This window comes from Schistocerca cancellata, chromosome 5, assembly GCF_023864275.1.
Source record: "Schistocerca cancellata isolate TAMUIC-IGC-003103 chromosome 5, iqSchCanc2.1, whole genome shotgun sequence".
In the NCBI taxonomy this organism is placed as follows: Eukaryota; Metazoa; Arthropoda; class Insecta; order Orthoptera; family Acrididae; genus Schistocerca; species Schistocerca cancellata.
The window spans coordinates 561,564,558-561,583,969 of record NC_064630.1 but is presented as its reverse complement, the minus strand read 5'-3'; the positions used below and the strand labels follow the sequence as shown (position 1 = coordinate 561,583,969).

The window sequence follows — 19,412 nt, the reverse complement described above, 5'->3', positions numbered from 1 at the left end:
ACAAATGTCCCTGTACTGCATAGTGGATGGCTTCCTTTAATTCCTCCGCTGCTAGCCGTGCATCTATCACTTGATCAGTGAGTAGCCGAAGCGATCTTACTACTGCAAGTTTCTTATCCACAATATCGAGCCTTGTTTGTATGACTTTTAGGTCTTTATTCAGTGTAGCAGTAGTAGCTTGAAGATAATCGTTTAATTCTTGGGTGAGGTTCCTGATGACCTTGGTATTAGTAAAAACTGTTTGCTCCAATCCGTTTAATCTTGTCGTGTGCCATTCTATAGTACCTTTATTTAATTCCGCGGTACTCTCTATGTTCTGTAATGAATTATTTAGCTGAGTAATATCTTCGTTATCCGCTGTACCGAAAATGGTCTTTAGTAGTTTACCGCCTGCGTCCACCCATCCACGTTTAGCTCGTTTAACGGTCTGCGGAAGTATATCTTGTAACTGACGCAACTGTTCTCTCAACTGTTCGTATGAGTAGTGTAATGTTTTAAATTCACTGGATATTTCTTCAAAAATCTCTGGTGAACTTGCCCTTTCATGTAGCGTATCAAATTCTAATTCAAGGTTCTTAAGTTCATTACGTAAGGCCCATAAATTATACTCTAATGAAATAGTCCACTTGTGATTGGTCAAAATTACAGTACCCTGTTTTACAAAAATTACACCACTCATCAACTGGTTGATCTGTAATCCGTTGCTCGTATTAGTCAATAATGCAATTATGATGAGCAGTACAGTCACAATGTAGTTGTCCATTATGCTAGAGGCGTTACCTGAAAAAGCAAACAACATGGTTATGGACCTACCAACCTAGTAAAAACAAAAATAAAGAAAAGAAGGAATACATTGTTAACTACAAGATCTACATGTTTCTACGTTCAACTTTTTTTTTCTTAAAAAATAAACCATTATCATTTATTAATTATTTACATATGTATACTATCCACAGTCTACTGCGATTCCACTAGGACATTCGCAGTCTTGGTCGAAGATTGTACTCGTATGGTGGCATGTCTGTATGTTGTGCTGGCGTGGCCACTCTTTTTCCTCTTCGTGAACTTCCTCCACCCTTCGGAAAAGCAGACACTACTGTTGAAGGAATTACATCTGGAGCGCCCTTAAAAGGTTTTAAACGACTTACATGCACAACAGTAGTTCTGGTGGGCAGTTGCAATTTAACGTTGACTGGTGACGTGATCTCAATAATTTGATAAGGACCTCTGTAGTTTGTTACAAATTTCTTTGTTTTTCCTTTCGCAACGTATGGAGCTGAAAGCATAACCCACTGACCGATTTTGTAATTTGGATATTTAGCTTGGGCATTACCTAATCTTTCCTGTCGTTCCAAAGCCTTTGTATTAGATTTTTGAACCTTTTTCCATACATCTTTCATCATTCGACTGAAATCTCTTACTGTTTCTCCGACTTTTCCGTTTTTCTGCCTGATTACATCAAAAGGGGACGGCATTTTTCTCCCATAAACCACTTCATAAGGTGACATGCCAGTTGCTTCATGCGTTTTGGCGTTGTATACCGACACGATTATTGGTAAATACGTATCCCAATTAGAATGTTGTTCGTTAATATAATAACTAAGCATCTTGCCAATTGTCCGATGAACTCTTTCTGTGCGTCCGTTGCACTGAGGGTGTAACGGAGTGGTGCGTAATTTGCGTATTTTTAGTAAGTGGCATAGCTGTTTCATTAGTTCAGACATAAAATTAGATCCCTGATCTGTGATAATAGCTTCAGGTACGCCAAATTTAAGTATCCAGTTGTTAACTAAAGCTTGGGCAACTGTATTTGCTTGCTGATCTGGGAGACTCACCATAGCTAGATAGCGTGAAAAGTGATCTATAATTGTAAGAACATACTTATTACCAGCAGGTGTTTTATGAAATGGCCCGTAGAGATCCACTCCGCAGATTTGAAATGGACATGAAGCCTCGGGGAGCCTCTGTAAGGGTATTTTTGAACGAGAAAGTTCAGCTCGTTGTGCGCACGCAATGCAATTGCGAACGTACTGCGCAACATCCTGCTTTCTGGTTTGCCACCAAAATCGCTCTGCTACACGTCTTTCGGTTGTCCGCTGTCCACCGTGTCCTGCAAGGATATGATCGTGGGCCTCTGCCATTATTTCTTGTCTAAGGTGTTGGGGAACAACAATTCGCGGTCCAAGTTTTGTTTTACGGCATAATACACCATCTTCAAAGCAAAATTGTTTTTGAGATGCGTATTTTTTGCAATCTGTATCCTCATCTTGTGCCTTTCTCCAGTCCTCAGTATCTCGGCCTGTTGCTTCCAAAAGTGCTATTTTCCGACTTAGACAATCTGCATTCGTGTGTTTTTTGCCTGGTTTGTGGATAACTTCGAAATCCATTTCGGAAAGACATAGGGCCCAACGCGTGAGACGACTAGATGGATCCTTTAACCCAAGCAACCATTTTAAAGCTGCGTGGTCGGTAATAACCTTGAATTTCCTACCATACAAGTAGCATTTAAAGTATTTGATGCCATAAATAACACTTAACAATTCTTTCTCTGTTGTGGAATAATTTCTTTCTGCTGTTGTTAGTTGTCTCGAAGCGTAGGCTATGGGGTGTTCCGCGCCATTAATATTCTGACTCAAAACAACTCCTACTGAATGACCACTTGCGTCACAGGATAAAATAAATTCTTTGTTATAATCTGGGTAGGCTAATACTGGACTGTGTGTTAACTTATCTTTAAGGGTTTGAAATGCTGATTCACAATCTTCAGACCAATGAAATTTTGCACCCTTTTTCAATAATTGGGTTAAGGGTCGGGCAATTTCAGCAAAATTTTGAACATATTTTCGGTAATACGATGCGAGACCAATGAAACTTTGTACTTCCTTAACGCGTTGTGGTGTTGGGAAGTCCTTAACTGCCGAAATTAATCGAGGATCTGTTCTAATTCCTTTTTCACTAATGACATGCCCTAGGTATGTAACCTCTGTCAATGCAAAACTACATTTTTCCATATTTAATGTTAATTTAGCTTTTCTAAGTCTCTGAAAAACATTACGGAGACGCACAGCATGTTCATTAATGTCTTTGGAGAATACAATAATATCGTCTAGATATACACAACATTGCTGAGTTTTTAGTCCTCGCAATACTCCATCGAGTAGTCTTTGAAAAGTTGCTGGTGCATTTTTCAAACCGAAAGGCATTCTTTTAAATTGCCAGTGGCCTGCAGGGGTAGAAAATGCTGTTTTATGCCTATCTTCAGGTGCAACTTCCAATTGATGATATCCGCTACGTAAATCGATTGTTGAAAAGTATTTACTGTTACCTAAACTGTCAATGATATCTGTAATGTTTGGAAGAGGATAAACATCTGAGATAGTTTGTTTGTTAAGGTGTCTGTAGTCACAACAAAATCTATATCGTTTCGTACCGTCGGGAGACTTCTTTGGAATAATTACAATATTTGAATTATAAGGCGAATCAGAATATTCTATGATTCCATCTTTTAGATGCTGTTCTAAAAATTCATCCAGTACTGGCTGTAAGTGATGCGCAACTCTATAAGGCTTTCTATAAACTGGGGGGCTATTTCCTGTTGGGATCCTATGCTGTGTGATATCTGTTGCTGGCAGTGGACCTTCTGCATTAAATAAATCTTGGAACTCTACTAAAACTGCTTCTATCGTGTCTCTATCCTTTCCTTGCAAATGCTCAATCTTCTGGCGTAATGCGGTTTTATAGGCGTCTGGTTTCTGACCATCATTAATATCTGACCAAATAAAATCTTCTTCTTCAAAAGTACTGACTGTAGCTACTAATATTCCCTTATGCAACTCTTTGTCCTCCACTCCAAAATTGTCAATATGTACCGGTACTTTTCTTTCTCCCTCAACGTCTTGAACCCGTACAACACTTCTACGTACAAAACAATGTGATACATCTAATTCCTCATTTTCCTCTAGTGGCTCTATTAGACATATTGTATCTGTAGGTACCTCGGGGTCAACGGTCATCCAGAGAAGTTTTCCTGAGCCAGATGGTATCTGATCCCGCGAATCAACCTTCAAGGACGTTGCACGCAGTGTAGTTGATTTCGCCTTCCGGTTAGGGAAATCTTGCGGCAGAGGGCCCTTTGCAGCGGTGTCACCTAGCTGAAATACTATTCCGCTAAGTTCTACAGTTTGCTGTCTGAGGTCAATTTTAGCGTGATGTTTATTCAGGAAATCCAACCCTAGGATCGCGTCGTACCCGTCAGTTATCTTTGTTACCACTTCTACATCTTCTTGAAATTGTACACCGTGAATATAGAAAATCAATGATGTACATCCTAATGACTTCACTGTACCTCCTCCTACTCCACTCAATCTATACCTTGGAGGGTCATATTTCTTTTCTCCAATACATTCATTACTCACTATTGATACGTTTGCGCCTGTATCCACCAGTATCCTTGCCTCTTTATCCCGTATGGTAGCAGATAACCAGCATTCCGCCTTCACATTCGCCTTAATGGCATGAAATTTTATTGGGAACGCCTGGCGGCGGTTCCGACATTCCCGTTTGAGTTTAACTGATTTCTATTTCCAAAAACTTTCTTGGACCTGCATTCCTTGAATGTGTGACCTATTCTTTGACAATTAGTGCATTGAGGTTGTCTGCAGTTTTTTGCTATATGGCCCTGTCGATCGCACCTAAAACATCGTACTCCTGCTGAAAATACATTTCGCTTCTCCTTGTATCTGGTGGCAATGTCAATTTCTTCAAAAGCTGTCGCCACAGATACAGCTTCTGCTAAATTCTTAGGAAACTCTGCCCTGACACGACGGGACGTTTCAGGAGGTAACCCACGTAAAAATGTATCTAGAGCTCTATCTTCTGCTTCTTGTAAAATAACTTTATTTGCTTCATCACTAGTTGTCAACTGATAGGTGTTAATATTAACTTTTCTAATCCTATCTACAAAGCTTTCTAATGACTCGTTTTGCCTCTGAGTGATAGTGTTTAACTGTTCCCTATAAAATCTACAGCTGTTCTGTTTTTGAAAACGTTTAAGTAATCCTTTCATCAATTCCTCAAATGTTGGAGCATTCCGTAATTCTTCATGGTATAATACGTGTGCTTTAGCCTCTCCTAGCAATCTTAACTTTGTCATTTGTAAGAGCTGTTCATCTGACCATGATCCTAACTTTGCAGCTGCTACTAAATCATCAAAAAAGGCTGTTATGTCTTCGCCAGGTTTACCTGAAAAAGGAGTTACCAAGGCTGCTGCTGAGGAATCTAGGGTAGGAGGGACTGAACTGGTTTGCCTAACCTCACACAACTGTTTAAATAATGCATTATTATCATTTTTAAGCTGTGCTATTTGATTAACTAAGCTCTGAATAGCTTCATCAGTAGAAACCCCTTGTGGTGCTGACTCTGACTTTGTACGATTTCGTGTCATCATTTTACAAACTGTTAGTTACACAATCTTACCACACTGAATGAAAAAGAAGTTTAAATATTTTCGACAAACTCTTAAAATTATGAGAGAGAATACACTTCTAAATAAAGAAAATATTACGACTGCTATGCAAACCTCTATCCTTTCACACATTAAACAATACTAACTGTGGATCCTTAGTGACTGTCATTCACACCTCATATTGAGCCAAGGGTTTTTTCTCTGACACCAAATGTAACAACTACTACGGCTTCTGACATCAAATGTAACAGTTGTGGTTACTAAATGTGACACTTCTGTCACTCAATGTAACTGGGTTTTCTCTTTTGATGCTGTCAATTGTCAGGATGAGCATTCTCAAGCATTCTGTCAGGGTGAAAATATTAAATAAATAAACTTTTCTCTCTTACAAAATGTGGGCAGGGTGGGTTCTTCCTTGGCTCGGGTATGAGGTCGAATGAAACATCATTTTATACATAAGATAACTTTTATTGAAAGTTTCGTACAACTGTTATCTTACTGGACGTTCTGGTTCGGAGAGCGGCAGCCGTGTCGTTTGCGTAGCCTTCTGCTGCGGCAGCGGCGGCGGCGGCGGCGGCGGCGTCTGATTACGCGTAGCGGTGTGTATCTCGTGTCGCCGTCTCGCCCAGCTGACCGGAGACGCGCAGCGCGAGGTGGCCTGTTTAATTATTGCGAGCGACGTCGTGCATCGGGTGGTGATACCTTGAATGTGGCGTCCCAGTGTTTCTCTTCTCTAAGCGGCCGCGTGTGTTGTGCGTCGACCAGCGGAGCGGCGCGGCGGGGGAAGGCCAGTGTCCCGGACTCGAACCACGGACTCCCGCTTGCCAGTCTTCGGCTGTCAGGTCTTCATCCAGCTCACAGGTGACTGCTGAAGTGAGGCCGTCTCCTTCCCGTCCTCACGAGTCACCCGGGTATGTAAAATCAGACTTCAAAATACCTTTTAACTTCTTCTTCTGACACTGAGGCTGCTGCTTGCTATTCCATTACAGCGGCGGACTCGGTGCGTCTGTGCATGATGTAGTCTCTTCTTGCATGACGATCTTCAGCACCGAAACTAACTTAAAACAACTGCTACGCTTCTTCACTTCTTCGTCTTCTTCGTCGCTCGTCTCCGTCTTCGCCTTCGTCTTCCTCTCGTCTTCATCTACATCTTCATCTACATCTACCGGGCCCACTGCGTCTCGCGTATTTATTCACTTCAGTTTACTGGAGGTGAACGACTTCACGGCCATTGCCTCTTCTGTCACGTTGAAAAGATTCTCGAAGATTCTTCTTAACGTCGGTCATTGGCTCTTGGAATGTAGGCGAGGGCCTTTGCTCACATACGACAACTGAGAAACACGTGAGCCGGTCGGGCGATGCCCTGACGGCTGAATCGACAGCGCCCGCTTATGTGGAACTTGCTGACTTCACGGTCATTGTCTCTGCTGTTCGGCCCGCTGTGAGCCAGTATGTAACTCTCCAAACTAAACCAAGTTTTCCATTTATATTCTAATTTCTAGTTCACTTTGATTTCACTAATTTATTTACTTAAGTACCACTCAACACTATGTTTTCCTTCCCAACTTCTGTGATGGCCCTTTTTAGAGATGTCCATTCCTCTTCAACTGTACTGCCTACTGCGCTATTCCTTATTGCTGTATCTATAGCGTTAGAGAACTTCAAACGTATCTCGTCATTCCTTAGTACTTCCGTATCCCACTTCTTTGCGTATTGATTCTTCCTGACTAATGTCTTCAACTTCAGCCAACTCTTCATCACTACTATATTGTGATCTGAGTCTATATCTGCTCCTGGGTACGCCTTACAATCCAGTATCTGATTTCGGAATCTCTGTCTGACAATGATGTAATCTAATTGAAATCTTCCCGTATCTCCCGGCCTTTTCCAAGTATGCCTCCTCCTCTTGTGATTCTTGAACAGGGTATTCGCTATTACTAGCTGAAACTTGCTACAGAACTAAATTAGTCTTTCTCCTCTTTCATTCCTTGTCCCAAGCCCATATTCTCCTGTAACCTTTTCTTCTACTCCTTCCCCTACAACTGCATTCCAGTCGCCCATGACTATTAGATTTTCGTCCCCCTTTACATACTGCATTACCCTTTCAATATCCTCATACACTTTCTCTATCTGTTCATCTTCAGCTTGCGACGTCGGAATGTATTCCAGAACTATCGTTGTCGGTGTTGGTCTGCTGTCGATTCTGATAGAAAACCTATGTTTTTGCAAATACACACCTCTTTCTTCAGGATGTTGGAAGAGTTGGTGCAAATGTTACAAGTGTTCTTGCCAATATTTAGTAGAGGATCAATATATCACCAAAACAGCAAAAAATGGGGATCACATAATATATTATGCATAAATGTCTGTCATGTTGTGCAGCGTTGCGTAATCATACGACATTAAATTGTAATGAAATACTCCAAATGACTTTATAATGGCCATTTTATTTACGTCATTCCTGGCCATCGGAATGTATTAGAACACTATTGCGCTATCAGTGACACTGATAACAGGTGCCCCACTGGTAGCACAGTTGAAGACAGCTATGTTAGGTACCGGATAGCGATCCAGTGTGGTGCGAGCATCCAATGCTGTGTAGTCGCCGCATAACCTCCACGTACCATCTTCCTTTTTCCCGTACGGAATGCCTTGAGATAACATTTTAATCATTTCCCTATGTGGAAGTAGGTGACATGCACGACAAAAAACAGGCTGCAGGTTTTGATGTAACGCTGAATTGTGTGGCAATGTCGTTGTTTTGCTTTGAGTGGGTCCATCAGTGGTGGGAATTCATTCAATAACTGTGTGCAAATAGCACCACTGGAAATCGCTCATAGTTCACCTGGCACGGATACTGTAGTGGAAGATCCCACGCCCGGGTTCCCGGGTTCGATTCCCGGCGGGGTCAGGGATTTTCTGTGCCTCGTGATGACTGGGTGTTGTGTGATGTCCTAAGGTTAGTTAGGTTTAAGTAGTTCTAAGTTCTATGGGACTGATGACCATAGGTGTTAAGTCCCATAGTGCTCAGAGCCATTTTTTTTGTAGTGGAAGAAACGGGTGGTGCTATAGCTCCCACTGGGAGATGCTTGATAAGAAATAATACGGCACAGGTAACAAAGAGCAAGGGTTTATAACAACCACAGTAGAGAGATTTAATAACAAAGGAAAATTCTTCTCAATAAAAAATAGAAAATGGAAATGAGCGTTTAGCGTCATTGTCCGGGAGGCCCCTTACGGGGCAGGTCCGACCGCCTTGGTGCAGGTCTATTACACTAGACGCCACACAGGGCGACCTGCACGCCGGATGGGGATGAAATGATGATGAAGACAACACAACACCCAGTCCCTGAGGGGAGAAAAACCCCGACCCAGCCGGGAATCGAACCCGGGCCCCTGAGGAAGGCAGTCCGTCAAGCTGACCACTCAGCTATCGGCGTGGACTCAATAAAAATAATACAATTTTTCAGACACTAACAAACGTATGCCTGGAACACGCAGTGAATGAACGTAACGGGACGTGATGACTAAGCCACTAAAAAACCCTAACGACAGAGGCTGTGCGTTTGGTGTAGTTGGCCTACATGTAGGTCTCGGGATGTTTTTGGAAAGTCGTAGGTTCCGTTGCGGAGGCTTCCGACCGGCGTTTGACTGATGAACTATTAAGGGCTTGCGCATGAAGTGGCCCAGACCTCCGGTGTAGCTAGGGCGCGGAGGAATTCTTGCCGACACAGTTACGCAGATGTGACACAGCGGTAGAAACAGGTTCCTAGCACGGAGGACCTCTAGTGGCGCTTGTCCTGCCTTCTGTCGTCCTTGATATGAACACATAATCCGGGAAGTCGACGCCTTGTTCATATGCAAATCCGCGATGCTTCAGTGTCAGGGAGGTTACCGATCTCTTTAGAAGAAAGGCGAGTACATGGCAGGTAGCTTCTAAATTGCGACACATTAGTGCGATCCGCATTTGTCAACGTACGAGTCTCGTGGATGTGAAATATGCACGAAAATTTTCATGTGAGCCATGACGGGCCTCATGCTTTCATCACGAACTGGCATGGGCACTTGACAATTAAAAAGTTATCCATCTTCATCTACATCTACATCTACAGTTATACTCCGCAAGCCACCCAACGGTGTGTGGCGGAGGGCACTTTACGTGCCACTGTCATTACCTCCATTTCCTGTTCCAGTCGCGTATGGTTCGCGGGAAGAACGACTGTCTGAAAGCCTCTGTGCGCGCTCTAGCCTCTCTAATTTTACATTCGTGATCTCCTCGGGAGGTATAAGTAGGCGGAAGCAATATATTCGATACCTCATCCAGAAACGCACCCTCTCGAAACCTGGCGAGCAAGCTACACCGCGATGCAGAGCGCCTCTCTTGCAGAGTCTGCCACTTGAGTTTGTTAAACATCTCCGTAACGCTATCACGGTTACCAAATAACCCTGTGACGAAACGCGCCGCTCTTCTTTGGATCTTCTCTATCTCCTCCGTCAACCCGATCTGGTGCAGATCTCACACTGATGAGCAATACTCAAGTATAGGTCGAACGAGTGTTTTGTAAGCCACCTCCTTTGTTGATGGACTACATTTTCTAAGGACTCTCCCAATGAATCTCAACCTGGTACCCGCCTTACCAACAATTAATTTTATATGATCATTCCACTTCAAATCGTTCCGCACGCATACTCCCAGATATTTTACAGAAGTAAGTGCTACCAGTGTTTGTTCCGCTATCATATAATCATACAATAAAGGATCCTTCTTTCTATGTATTCTCAATACATTACATTTATCTATGTTAAGGGTCAGTTGCCACTTCCTGCACCAAGTGCCTATCCGCTGCAGATCTTCCTGCATTTCGCTACAATTTTCTAATGCTGCAACTTCTCTGTATACTACAGCATCATCCGCGAAAAGCCGCATGGAACTTCCGACACTATCTACTAGGTCATTTATATATATTGTGAAAAGCAATGGTCCCATAACACTCCCCTGTGGCACGCCAGAGGTTACTTTAACGTCTGTAGACGTCTCTCCGTTGATAACAACATGCTGTGTTCTGTTTGCTAAAAACTCTTCAATCCAGCCACACAGCTGGTCTGATACTCCGTAGGCTCTTACTTTGTTTATCAGGCGACAGTGCGGAACTGTATCGAACGCCTTCCGGAAGTCAAGAAAAATAGCATCTACCTGGGAGCCTGTATCTAATATTTTCTGGGTCTCATGAACAAATAGAGCGAGTTGGGTCTCACACGATCGCTGTTTCCGGAATCCATGTTGATTCCTACATAGTAGATTCTGAGTTTCCAAAAACGACATGATACTCGAGCAAAAAACATGTTCTAAAATTCTACAACAGATCGACGTCAGAGATATAGGTCTATAGCTTTGCGCATCTGCTCGACGACCCTTCTTGAAGACTGGGACTACCTGTGCTTTTTTCCAATCATTTGGAACCTTCCGTTCCTCTAGAGACTTGCGGTACACGGCTGTTAGAAGGGGGGCAAGTTCTTTCGCGTACTCTGTGTAGAAACGAATTGGTATCCCGTCAGGTCCAGTGGACTTTCCTCTGTTGAGTGATTCCAGTTGCTTTTCTATTCCTTGGACACTTATTTCGATGTCAGCCATTTTTTCGTTTGTGCGAGGATTTAGAGAAGGAACTGCAGTGCGGTCTTCCTCTGTGAAACAGCTTTGGAAAAAGGTGTTTAGTATTTCAGCTTTACGCTTGTCATCCTCTGTTTCAATGCCATCATCATCCCGGAGTGTCTGGACATGCTGTTTCGAGCCACTTACTGATTTAATGTAAGACCAGAACTTCCTAGGATTTTCTGTCAAGTCGGTACCTAGTATTTTACTTTCGAATTCACTAAACGCTTCACGCATAGCCCTCCTTACGCTAACTTTGACATCGTTTAGCTTCTGTTTGTCTGAGAGGTTTTGGCTGCGTTTAAATTTGGAGTGAAGCTCTCTTTGCTTTCGCAGTAATTTCCTAACTTTGTTGTTGTACCACGGTGGGTTTTTCCCGTCCCTCACAGTTTTACTCGGCACGTACCTGTCTCAAACGCATTTTACGATTGCCTTGAACTTTTTCCATAAACACTCAACATTGTCAGTGTCGGAACAGAAATTTTCGTTTTGATCTGTTAGGTAGCCTGAAATCTGCCTTCTATTACTCTTGCTAAACAGATAAACCTTCCTCCCTTTTTTTATATTCCTATTAACTTCCATATTCAGGGATGCTGCAACGGCCTTATGTTCACTGATTCCCTGTTCTGCGCTTACAGAGTCGAAAAGTTCGGGTCTGTTTGTTATCAGTAGGTCCAAGATGTTATCTCCACGAGTCGGTTCTCTGTTTAATTGCTCGAGGTAATTTTCGGATAGTGCACTCAGTATAATGTCACTCGATGCTCTGTCCCTACCACCCGTCCTAAACATCTGAGTGTCCCAGTCTATATCTGGTAAATTGAAATCTCCACCTAAGACTATAACATGCTGAGAAAATTTATGTGAAATGTATTCCAAATTTTCTCTCAGCTGTTCTGCCATTAATTCTGCTGAGTCGGGGGGTCGGTAAAAGGAGCCAATTATTAACCTAGCTCGATTGTTGAGTGTAACCTCCACCCATAATAATTCACAGGAACTATCCACTTCTACTTCACTACAGGATAAACTACTACTAACAGCAACGAACACTCCACCACCGGTTGCATGCAATCTATCCTTTCTAAACACCGTCTGTACGTTTGTAAAAATTTCGGCAGAATTTATCTCTGGCTTCAGCCAGCTTTCTGTACCTATAACGATTTCAGCTTCGGTGCTTTCTATCTGCGCTTGAAGTTCCAGTACTTTACCAACGCAGCTTCGACAGTTTACAATTACAATACCGATTGCTGCTTGGTCCCCGCATGTCCTGACTGCCCCGCACCCGTTGAGGCTGTTGCCCTTTCTGTACTTGCCCGAGGCCATCTAACCTAAAAAACCGTCCAGCCCACGCCACACAACCCCTGTTACCCGTGTAGCCGCTTGTTGCGTGTAGTGGACTCCTGACCTATCCAGCGGAACCCGAAACCCCACCACCCTATGGCGCAAGTCGAGGAATCTGCAGCCCACACGGTCGCTGAACCGTCTCAGCCTCTGATTCAGACCCTCCACTCGGCTCTGTACCAAAGGTCCGCAGTCAGTCCTGTCGACGATGCTGCAGATGGTGAGCTCTGCTTTCATCCCGCTAGCGAGACTGGCAGTCTTCACCAAATCAGATAGCCGCTGGAAGCCAGAGAGGATTTCCTCCGATCCATAGCGACACACATCATTGGTGCCGACATGAGCGACCACCTGCAGATGGGTGCACCCTGTACCCTTCATGGCATCCGGAAGGACCCTTTCCACATCTGGAATGACTCCCCCCGGTATGCACACGGAGTGCACTTTGGTTTTCTTCCCCTCCCTTGCTGCCATATCCCTAAGGGGCGCCCATTACTGCCCCTTCCTAATCTTAGTACTGACCAAACAGAATCACTTCGGATCTGGCATCACTTCGAAAAATTTCAGCAAATCAGCACCTATCATAGACCAACTGGCATCAGCGATGACAAACCTCCAAGTAGGCGAAAAATTAGGAGAGAAATGTAACGAGATCTCCCGTTCACTGTACGAACTGATGTGTGTATTGTTTGCCGCCATCAGTATATGATCATTACCCAACGCCGGTTCAGAACACAGATGCCATGGAAAAACACTAATCTCAGAACACGATTCGACCAAAAAATTGCATCCTGAATTTCCCTCTTTATTAAACAACCTATGTTCGTGTTGTTATTTAAGATCCCGCTAGGAAAACTGCATGGCACTGCACATTTTCTAGCTTTGCGCCCATACTTTTTGTGGAACCAACACCAATTAGTCTTCTTTTGTCTAGCATTTGCATCACAATTAAGTTTATTCCCAAAAAACACGAGATTTGCTGGCAGCTGCAGACCTGCGTGAGAATTCGTATGAAGCGCCACCACCAGAGGCGACTGAGAAAGGTATGTACAATTCAGAGCCGATAGCATCAGCACTCGATATACGCGTCTCTGGGGCGCACCCGGAAAATGATGAAACTTCTTCCCGAAAATCGTCTTCTAAGTAGCTAGCCATAATGTCAACCTTCTTTGTAAGGTCTGCCAAGGGCAGATTACAATAAGTTAACAAAAGTCATTGGGTACCTGCTAATATCGGGTCGGACTTCGCTTTGCCCAGCGCAGTGCAGCAACAGTTTGGACTCAAGTCGTTGAAATTCCCTTGCAGAAATATTGAGCCTTGCTGTCTCTATAATGTTGTTGTTGTTTTGTGGTCTTCGGTCCAGAGACTGGTTTGATGCATTTCTCCATGCTACTCTATCATGTGCAAGCTTCTTCATCTCCAAGTGACTACTGAAACCTACATCCGTCTGAATCTGCTTAGTATATTCATCCCTCAGTCTCCCTCTACGATGTTTACCCTCCACACTGCCCTCCAATACTAAATTGCTGATCCATTGATGTCTCAGAACATTTCCTACCAACCGATTCCTTCTTCTGGTCAAGTCGTGCTACAAATGTCTCTTCTCTCCAATTCTATTCAGTATCTCCTCATTAGTTACGTGTTCTACCCATCTAATCTTCAGCATTCTGTAGCACTACATTTCGAAAGCTTCTATTGTCTTCTTGTCTAAACTATTTATCGTCCATGTTTCATTTCGATACATGGCTTCACTCCACACAAATACTTTCAAAAAAGATTTCCTGACACCTAGATGCTATCAAAATTCTCTTCTTCAGAAACGCTTTCCTTGCCATAGAGAGACTACATTCTATATCCTCTCTACATTGACCATCATCAGTTATTTTGCTCCTCAAATAGCAAAAATCATCTGCTACTTTAAGCGTCTCATTTCCTAATCTAATTCCCTCAGCATCACCTGATTTAATTCGACTACATTCCATTATCCTCGTTTTGATTTTGTTGGTGTTCATCATATATCCTCCTTTGAAGACAATGCCCATTCCGTTTAACGCTCTTCCAAGTCCTTTGCTGTCTCTGACAGAATTAAAATGTCACCGGCAAACCTCAAAGTTTTTATTTCTTCTCCACGGATTTTAATTCCTACTCCTAATTTTTCTTTTGTTTCCCTTACTGCTTGCTCAATATACAGATTGAATAACATCTGGGATATGCTACAACTCCGTCTGACTCCCTTCCCAACCACTACTCCCTTTCATGTCGCTCTACCGTTAAAACTGCCATCTGGTTTCTGTATAAATTGTGATCTCTGTAATAGACATCCATAATTGCAGATGTGTTGCCGGGGCAGGATTTTGTGTACAAACTGACCTCTCGATTATGTCTCATAAATGTTCGACGGAATCCATGTCGAGTGACTTGGGTGGCTATATCATTCGTTCTAATAATCCAGAATGTTCTTCAAACCAATCGCGAACAATTACGGCCGGGTAACATGGCACAATGTAACTTGTCTGTTAGCACTCTACGCAAACGCCACTGATATCGGTCGTTAAGTGAAAGCTATCGGTCACTGCGTTGTCCGTGGTGAGGGAAAATGCTTAAAATTTGATATTCTCGGTATACTCTTCACACTATGGATTTCGGAATACTGAATTCCGTAACGATTTCTGAAATGGAATGCCCTGCGCGTCTAGATCCAACTACCATTTTGCGTTCAAAGTCTGTTAATTCCCGTCTCGCTGCGATAGTCACGTCGGAATTCTTTCACACGAATCACCAGAATACAAGCCGGCCGCGGTGGTCTAGTGGTTCTAGGCGCGCAGTCCGGAACCGCGGGACTGCTACGGTCGCAGGTTCGAATCCTGCCTCGGGCATGAATGTGTGTGATGTCCTTAGGTTAGTTAGGTTTAAGTAGTTCTAAGTTCTAGGGGACTGATGACCACAGAAGTTAAGTCCCATAGTGCTCAGAGCCATTTTTGAACCTGAATACAAATGGCGGCTCCGTCAACGCACTGCCCCTTTATACCTTGTGTTCGCAATACTACCGCCACATGCATGTGTGCATATTGCTGTCCCATGAGTTACGTCACATTAGTGTACCATCCGCCGCCAGACAGGGCTAATTCGGTCGTTGTGTGGCTAGGGCCTCCCGTCGGGTAGTCTTTCGAGTTGACGTCACTTCGGCGACTTGCACGTCGATGGGGATGAAATAATGATGATAAGGACAACACGACACCCGATTTCACTGCAGATTAAATAGTGATCGGTGTCATCTCAAATGAAAATATGTTTCACATCTTTTATTTACTCTACATCCATGATGACCGTTTCATTTAAGTTCTCTGGAAGGAACGTTCAGCTCTTTATTTTAACGTGTTTTAAGAATTGTTGTTTCATGGCGTGTTCCATATCCTCACTATGGATCTATGGAACGGACAATATATCGAATCTAAACTAAATCTAAGAACCTACAGGCCAAGCTAAATTTCAGATCCTCTCTCTGATCAGAATGATCTCCTCAATGCCAACCAGCGTGGGTCTCGAAAACATCGGTCATGTGAAACCCAACTCACACCTTTCTCATGTGACATACTGAAAGTTTCGCATCAAGTCAGTCAGGCAGATGCTGTATTTCTTAATTTCCGAAAAGCATTTGACTCAGTACCACACCTACGCTTAATGTCAAAAGTTCGAACAAATGGGTCAACAAGTGAAATTTTTGGATGGAGAGTTATCGCCAGATGTGCTCCAAGGAAGTGAGTTAGGACCCTTGCTGTTCATATTGTACATTAATGACCTTGCAGACGTATTAAAAAAAAAAAAAAACAGAAAAATCACGCTTTTTGCAGATGATGCAGTTGTCTATAATGAAGTACTATCGGAAAGAAGTTGCAAAAAAATTCATTCGATCTTGATAAGATTTCAAAGTGGTGTAGAGATTGGCAACTTGCTTTAAATGTTCAGAAATGTGAACTTTTGAACTTCACGAAACGGAAAAACGTAGCCGGCCGGAGTGGCCATGCGGTTCTACGCCCTACAATCTGGAACCGAGCGACCGCTACGGTCGCAGGTTTGAATCCTGCCTCGGGCATGGATGTGTGTGATGTCCTTAGGTCTTAGGTTAGTTAGGTTTAATTAGTTCTAAGTTCTAGGCGACTGATGACCTCAGAAGTTAAGTCACATAGTGCTCAGAGCCATTTTTTTTTAGAAACGTAGTATCCTATGACTGTAATAACAATGAGTCAGTATTGGAATCGGCCAAGTCATACAAAACACCACGTTCTCCATATTTCACTACTGGCACTACACATGATGACAGGTAACGTTCTCCAGGCGTTCGCTAAACGCAAACCTTTCCATCGGAGTGCCGCACGGTATAGAGTGAGTCACTATTCTAAATGATTCGTTTCTAATCATTCAGTGGCCAGCGACGTCACATTTTACAGCGCCGCAAGCTCCTTTGGCATTCACTACAGAGCACAGTCTCTGTGCTAGCTGGACTGCTGGTAGCACACGAGTGATTCCTTTCTCTGACTTCATGCGATTTTTTACAACCATCCATTGCAAAACTCGACGGTATCTGTCTGTAAGTACATGAGGTCCGCATCTTTTGATTTAGCTGTGATTGTACCTTCGTGTTTTTACTTCACGATTTCATCACCAGCAGTCGACTTGGGCAGCTTCAGAACGGTTGAAATGTCCCTGATGGATTTGTCACTTACATGAAGTCCAGTGACTAGTCCACGTTCGAATCATAGAGCCTTCCTGACCGACCCATTGTACTGTTATCACTTCTGTACGGACTACACAATGTTTCCCGATTCCCCTCGTGACATCCAATTCCGTGTTACATAAGGGTGTCCGAATACTTTTGTGAAGATAAAGTATTACTATCGCCCAGAATTAGATCAGGAAATGAGACGCTTAAAGTAGTAAATGAGTTTTGCTATTTGGGGAGCAAAATAACTAATGATGGCCGAAGTAGAGAGGATATAAAATGTAGATTGGCAATGGCAAGGAAAGCATTTCTGAAGAAGAGAAATTTGTTAACGTCGAGTACAGATTTAAGCGTCAGGGAGTCGTTTCTGAAAGTGTTTGTATGGAGTGTAGCCACGAATGGAAGTGAAACATGGATGATAAATAGCTTAGATAAGAAGAGAATAGAAGCTTTCGAAATGTGGTGCTACGGGAGAATGCTGAAGATTAGATGGGTAGTTCACATAACTAATGAGGAGGTATTGAATAGAATTGGGGAGAAGAGAAATTTGTGGCACAACTTGACTAGAAGGGATCGCTTGGTACGACATATTCTGAGGCATCAAGGGATCACTAATTTAGTATTGGAGGGCAGCGTGGAGGGTAAAAATCGTAGAGGGAGACCAAGAGATGAATACACTAAACAGATTCAGAAGGATGTAGGTTGCAGTAGGTACTGGGAGATGAAGAAGCTTGCACAGGATAGAGTAGCATGGAGAGCTGCATCAAACCAGTCTCAGGACTGAAGACCACAACAACAACAGCATCGCCCAGATGATGTTATTGTGCAGCGTAGTTGGCTTGTAGCCACAGTTGGACGAGATCAGAAGAGTCGACGACGCCCGACCTGCCGTGACCGAGGTGATAGCGGCCGCAGTTCAGGTTACGTGCGTCCTTGGCAGCTGCGATCACGCGACCGCACTTGTTCCTGCCGTCAGTTGTGTGCCTTAGCTGTGGCGCTCTGCATTCCTGCTCGTCTACACTTCCAATGTCAAGGCGGCATTTACCCGAAATGCAGCGTGGATGTCTTTGTAGCTCGTCAGCGTTCACAAATAGACCATAAGATCACCAACAGAAAAAGGCCCCTATCGGAACACAAAAGAGGCGAGTATGGTCCTGAAACTTCCTGGCAGATTAAAACTGTGTGCCGGACCGAGACTCGAACTCGGGACCTTTGCCTTTCGCGGGCAAGTAAAGCTGTGAGGACGGGGCGTGAGTCGTGCTTGGGTAGCTCAGTTGGTAGAGCACTTGCCCCCGAAAGGCAAAGGTTCCGAGTTCGAGTCTCGGTCCGGCACACAGTTTTAATCTGCCAGGAAGTTCCATATCAGCGCACACTCCGCTGAAGAGTGAAAATCTCATTCTGGAAACATCCCCCAGGCTGTGGCTAAGCCATGTCTCCGCAATATCCTTTCTTTCAGGAGTGCTAGTTCTGCAAGGTTCGCAGGAGAGCTTCTGTAAAGTTTGGAAGGTAGGAGACGAGGTACTGGCAGAAGTAAAGCTGTGAGGACGGGGCGTGAGTCGTGCTTGGGTAGCTCAGTTGGTAGAGCCCTTGCCCGCGAAAGGCAAAGGTCCCGAGTTCGAGTCTCGGTCTGGCACACAGTTTTAATCTGTCAGGAAGTTTCATATCAGCGCACACTCCGCTGCAGAGTGAAAATCTCATTCTGAAGTATGGTCCTGTTTAAAGGACTCTGAAAACTGGTGTACCAACTGCCTCATTCTATCTTCATCGGCACCTTTAAAAATTCTACCAAAAAATTCGGCATGTGGACGTAATCGCGCTCTTTTTCACACGCAACTTGACTTTCACTCCCCTAAGCTGCCCTTTCTGTCACTCGCCCACACCCACTAGTCCATCTCTGTAAGTCTCTTATACCGATCCACTCCCACTACCCCATTCTCACCGTGATGCCTCCTGCAAAGTCCTATAAAAATTAAACTAAACCTATACTAGGCGTGTAAATGTGAAGTGTAAAGAAAGTACGAAACTGGGTATTTATGTCGATAAAAATTGTAGCTAATACGATATATAACTACAATGCCTACAACTCGTTAAGATGATATTTTTTGTGTCAAAGTGTTAATAAAATATGTATTTTAGTATCAAAGAGTAACTATACAATGTAAAGACATTCTTTGTGACCATGGACATCTTTTCACATTAAGGTCAAAAAAAGACTTTTCTCATTAAGGTCAAAATAAGACTTG

General features: G+C 43.5%; 1 non-coding gene across 1 annotated transcript; it reads left to right on the top strand.

Moving 5' to 3' along the window:
* The first annotated feature begins 18,427 nt into the window (after nt 1-18,427).
* Trnas-cga (transfer RNA serine (anticodon CGA)) lies at nt 18,428-18,502 on the top strand. The gene has a single exon. It is a non-coding gene; the product is annotated as a tRNA-Ser (tRNA).
* Nucleotides 18,503-19,412: the final 910 nt, after the last annotated feature.